The sequence below is a fragment of the Echeneis naucrates genome, chromosome 19 (genome assembly GCF_900963305.1).
Source record: "Echeneis naucrates chromosome 19, fEcheNa1.1, whole genome shotgun sequence".
Taxonomy (NCBI): Eukaryota; Metazoa; Chordata; class Actinopteri; order Carangiformes; family Echeneidae; genus Echeneis; species Echeneis naucrates.
In genome coordinates this window covers 7,505,334-7,511,653 of record NC_042529.1, presented here as the reverse complement: position 1 = coordinate 7,511,653, position 6,320 = coordinate 7,505,334, and positions in this window count along the sequence as shown.

Sequence of the window (6,320 nt, the reverse complement as noted above, 5' to 3'; positions counted from 1 at the left end):
GTCACCTTGTAATTTATTTTTATTATTATTATTATTATTGGTTTTTTTTTTTAATTGCACTGAGATTAAGGCTGACACTGAGCATCTGTTTTCCTCCTTTCTGCTTTTTCCGATTCATCGGAATTTAGTGCATTTCAGGTAAAAAGGCAATTTCACACAGAGATGACCTCTAACACAGCGACTCTTCCGCTGTAAAAAACAGCTGTGTCAGCAGTGCAGGAGGTCAAGCAAATCACCACACCATCGTCATTCAATCCAGGCATCCTTTCAGAAGATTTGAAAGGCGACGTGATGGGAATACGCCCAAAATCCAAAGGAAGATAATTTAGGGGTGAATTTTCCTTCATAACATGATATTTCAGCATCAGAGAGGGCGTCATTCTTGTGTAAGCTACCTAGTTTATTGACACTGGGGAGACATAAAATATAGATGCATGAGGTTAGGGCTGGAACGAGTTCTTACATTATACATATACATTTTTTCATGTTTTCGTGATCTGCTTGTTGGATTAGTCAACTCAAAAATAGACAAAGAATTTTAACATAATGTCAAAATGGAAAGCCGCACCTGGCTATTGTTAGGATGTATTTTCTTGGATGGATCATCAATTATCAAAATATATGCTGTCAATAAATTGACAAGTCGTTTCAGTTTAAGTTTTAGGAATAAGAGAAATTAATCCAGTTTCTTTGAGCAATATCTTCAGTTACGACGGAGCAACTAATAATGCATTTCCTCACTTGGTCATTCTTGTCACGTATGAGTGAAATTTCCTATTTTCCTTGCAGGCAGGGCGGCACACAGCAGGTTCAAATATCCAATTCAGGCTGGCAGTTAGCGACAAGCTATTTTTAGCTCTCTGATAAGGGATTCTGCTATCAGCTTAGATGACCACCCCTTGAATTCATAAAGCGATGGATGTGGGTCATACACACAGCAGCAAGCATGGCAGTGGCTTTTAAGAGGTAGCATTAACATGCCTGTCCTATCTTCATGCATTTTTTTTTGTTTGTTTGTTTATTTGTTTTCTATATTTCTTGCCAGCAAAGGTAAAGCTACAGCTGCAACATTAAGATAAAAAGCATTTGCATATTAATGTTTCTCCGCAACGAGTATAATTACATTCCACTCATTGACTTTCAGTTTGAGCATTATGTAATTCTGCGTACAAAAATAGACCTTTTAATTTGCTGCTCTGTCCCATTAAAAAAGAGAAATCACTCAGTAATGCTTTAATTGTGTGGCAGTCTCCTCTCCACCTGTTCAGGATCAAAGATAGAAACAGATGCAGCATATTTGTTGCCCTCATTCAGGTTTTGTGATTGATAAAAACAAAGTGTTGAGCTACTACTCTGTTTTTTATGAATGGGCTTGTGAATGAAATCGCTGTTTCATCACTTGAACCAGAAGTCCCACTTTACTTGCATAATGTGCGCTCACAGCCACATGCCTGCAAACTGTCTTCTGTGTCTTACTGCTGGAGGGAGGCCAGAGAACAGGCCAAAACCTGGAGGTCAGCGACGGGTCGACAAGGAGGGTAACATGAGGGAGATGGCTTTGGATGCAATGAGCAGCTGTACTTTCCAGTTTCAGCATTTGGTCACATAGATATCTGAGCTGTTTGCATGCAATTAACTGGTGGTTTCACTCAATTATATTTCTGAGTCCTGAGTCCTAAATAGGCTCAATAAGATTGTTTGATTGCTGAGAAAGTCCCAACAGATTTAGCTTGTGGTTCTTCGGAGGATTCCCTAGTTTAATTTAGATACAAGTGAAAAGAATGAAATGGCATTGAAATGATGTGATATATAAAAATCCATCAATTACAGGGGCTCATCATGAAGACTCGGCTCTTTTGCTGATAAAATTGGTTTTGTCAAGAGGGCTTTTGTTAATGTGCTCTCCTGCAGGAAAGGATTCCTGTCACCACTTTGGCTTGGCCTTTTTGCTTAAGATGCAGGAACCTGAGGTTCAAATGAGCGTTTGAACATCTGAGAAGGGTTCGGGAGTCTGATGCACCTCTGTGCCACCTCAGCCACAGGTCGGACTCTCAGAGAGCTTTGTGAAGCCACTTAACGGGGATATGCAAGACCACCACTAGATCCGCAGTGTTACAAATGGAAGACCGTTCATCCAGCTAGAAAAAAGACGCTCACAAAGGATCCGGGGTTGCAAAAAGACTTAACAGCAAACATCTGTATCTGAAAATGCTTACATGTGCGATGATGATGGTCAGACCTCTGCAACCTGAATGAGAAGAAAAACAACTCAAAAACCGCACGTGATGCTATCTGACCGTGCTGGCCGACTCAGCGGTTACAAGTGGACCTGACATCCATCAGCGCAGTCAATTCTTAAAAGTCTAATCATCTGCCAGAGCTGATCTTCTGTCGGTCTCTTAAAGGAATAGTTAAAATACAGCTTTTTGTTTGCTTGCCTTGAGTTAGATGAGAAGATTGATAACAGTGTCCTATCAGTCTGAGGAATCTGTTGGCCCATTAGAGCAGCTTAGTATAAAGAAACAGAGGGAAACAACTACTGTACAAACATACAAGCCCTTTGTTTCCAGTCTTTGTGCTAAGCTAAGATAGCTGTAATGGCCGTCCTGCCACATTGAACGGACAGATGTGCGAATGATATATTCTAACCTGACTCTGGGGACCAAATATCAAAATATCTGACAGCAAATTACAGAGCATCAAACACCAAATCATCAAAAATATTGGGATTAAAGATTTGGACTTCACAGCAGACTTTGGCAATGCCAACGTTCAGTCTGTGGTCAAAGTTTCCATCCCAGTTTGTCCATTTCTGCAGTTTGATACAGGTGCTAATCTCCGAAGTGGTTCATCCATAAGAACCTCGCACCATCACATGTTGAATCACAGCGCTCTAATGGCTGATTGGAGTTTGTCACTGTTCCAGCTTCATTTCGGCCAAAGTCTTCAAATTAAAGCTAGCGCTTCCCTGGACCTGCTGGGACCTGAAACCAGCCTCGTTGGTAACTCAGTTATCAGAATCTGGCAATCTGGTCTGTGTGCAGGCCTTAAACTAAAACACTCTGTGCATGTCGCGGGGAAAATGTAATCCATTATTCATGTTTTTCCGGGTCCTCACGTCTGTGCTACGCTCACTTTTATAAGTGACATCAGTTTATATTACAGAAGACGAACACGCTCACACAGTATTTACGTATAGCAGAACAAAGCCCAACACAGCAGATGGACGTCACCTCGGTGCCAAGTTCACACGGCAATCCAAACAGATGGACGCATGAAGCGTTGCACCTGCTTTTGGCATCACACCTCGACACTCACAATGTGATTTAGAATGGGGGGGGGGGGGGGAATCACAAAGGGGGTTTTATATCACTCACAACCAGAATTCATTACAACTTCACTTCTACTTTTACAGTTTAGTTTTGTTTACCTTCACTTGGTTTTGGATGGCTGGGCTTCGGGGGCTCAGGGAATCCATTTTCAATCTGCTGATATGCTCTAATTAGAGTTTATGCGCCCAACCGGTGGACAGGGGTTGCAAAAGGTACACTTCTCTGCTCCGACGGGATCATTTTGGCACATCCGCTGTGCTTTGATAAGGTTGCAATCAACAGCAATCAGCAATAATCCCCTCCAGGTGCTGACATTTCTTCCCTTTGGAGATGACTCGTTTGTTTTTCTACCTCACAGACTGTAACCACCCCTTCACAAAATGGCTGCAGGGATTTACAGCATTGTATTTCCTAAACATGCATCTTTTGGATCTCTGCAGCTTGATTGACAAAATCACATACTTATTTGAACCGCCTTCGACTGTCTTTGAATTACAGTATTCTTTATTTTTGAATCACCATTTGGATGACTTGTTGCTCAGTGTCTCCTCCACTGAAAAACATTATCGATTCACAGTAGCATTTGGGAAAAGAGGCGGATTATTAAGTGAGACATCCTGTGTTTTGAATGTTTTTAATTATCTCTGACAATGATGATGGCAATAATAGTGATGTTTGTGTTGGCCCTTAATCATGTGCAGATGGCTGTAGGAGGTGGTTGGCAGGGACGACATGCATGATCTGGATGGGAGGGGATGGACTCCATTTAATAACTCAATGAAATCTAACACCTTTTGCCTGAGACGATCTTGCAAGAAGTCCTGATGCTTAAGTTTCACTAGAGGTCATGGAAAATGGTTTTGTCCTGCTGTGATGCCATTCTCAAATTAGATTAGCGTTACATTAGCATCTGGGTGATGTGAATTTTTATTGGGCAGCAGCTGATTAAATTATACTTACATTACACCCCTATATTCATTAGTTTGAACAGGGTCCAATAGGCTATAATACGGTTAACAAGTTAAAACTTAAATATCTCTTGGCTTTTTTGCCTGAAGTACTGATATCACGCCTACATTGAAAAGTTAAAAGGAATTCAAAAGTTAACAAATCTGAAATATTTCAAATACTTCTCATGGAGTCTTTGTCTGGTGTTCCATGCATAACCTCCAAAAGACTGGATGCTTTTACGCTTATTTTTGAACGGGACAGGTGTGGAGGTAGTGGGGAGGAGTTGTTACCTTTAGACTCAGCTGGGCTACCCGACATCCCTCTGTTTCCAGTCGTCGCACTCAGGTTAGCCAAGCAGCTGCTGGCAGATGTGGAAGTTGATTTAATCACCTCACTCTCAGGCAAAATGGTTGCATCTGGTCTTGTAAAAATCCATACATTCCAAGTTAGCATCAAATTCAATAGGAACTTCATTCAGCATTTAACATGAGGAATATCAGAGGAATGTTTTTTTTTTTTTAAAGCAGATTGTCAAATTCCTTATTGAAACTTTAAGGGGGATGCAACAGGTTTGAATCCCTGACTGGTCACATTACCTAACCTCTGTTACCGCAGAGGTCACATCCATATCGATTCATCTGCTTTGACTTGGAGCAGTTAACAGTCTACTGATACAGAAGCAATTTGAAACAATTTTTCTTGAAGCTGCTGATTAGGGTCTCCATCTGTGAGCCCACTGCTAATCTGCCCAAACACAAACTTCCAGCCAGCCAAACAATGCTTAATAATGAAGTGGGTCTTTGCCAGAAGGCCATCAGTGATACTGGCTGCGCTGCTGTTATTATTATTATTATTATTGTTTTTTCCTCATAAAAGCTAGGTCTCATTTACACACATTAATCATGCCAATCAGATCTAAACAATGTTCATTAAACAAAACAGCTGAGCTCAGTTCCAATCAGTTTTTCCGGTGAAATGTACGGCCCAGCCCTTCTGGGAGAGCATCATTAGCATGACACATCATGCTAATACCTTTTAAAGACATTCAGCTCAAGGGCTAATTAATATTCCCCAGAAAGAAGAGTGAATATCTCCTGTAAAGTGAGCCACTTCATAACACCAGCTGTCATGATGTTTACTAAAATATTTTCCATATGATTTCAAAACGAGGAGGTATCTAAAGTCCCGAATGAACTTATGTTCTGCTGAGAGTTCAAAAAGAAGTGCAATTATTTGGATCCTAGGACATTTTGATAGAATCGATGACGTAGAGGCAAATATTGCTAATTACAATAAAAGATGGCAAAACTGTATTTGCTTTGAATGTGAAGACCTTTGACAAATGTTCCTGTGACACCTAAAGGGCCATTTCACTTAAAGCGACACTCCAGCCAATTGGATTCATCCTGAGGAATGCTGTCCGTTAAAAAATAATCTCAAACCTAAAACAACTCTGATGACACCGTGACATCACTCGGGTTGGACTTGACATTTAAACACAGTTGCATTATGGGACATGTCTTATTTAGGAGTCTTGGAATTTGATACCTGCTGTTTTGATTTTGAGCTCTTCTTCTGTCTTAGCGTGCAACACGCTTAACTAGAGTGTCCCTTTAGTTTTAAAATATTCTGACTTGTGAAAAATAATGATATACTATTTGATCTTTTTTTGCTATATACAACTTTAAAAACTGTCTAGCAGCATATAAACTGGGGCAAAATGTGTTGAAACAAATACATTCATCAAGTAGTGCAATCATTGAATGACAAGAAATATTTATTTCTTTCAGGAAATGATATCAACCCAACTGCAGGGTAGTTTGATCCTGCAGCACTGTTTAAAAGAATAAATGAATAAAAATAAATAAATAAATAAATCACATTTCACGCATCATCTCTTGACCAAGGCCAGTCAGATTCCATTTGTGAGAATCCACAAGTCCATTTACATCTGACATCATATACCAGCTGAGAGCTCTTAATGACAAAGTTGTGGTAAGGAATAATTTAAATGCTTTTTTTCTATCATAAAATGAA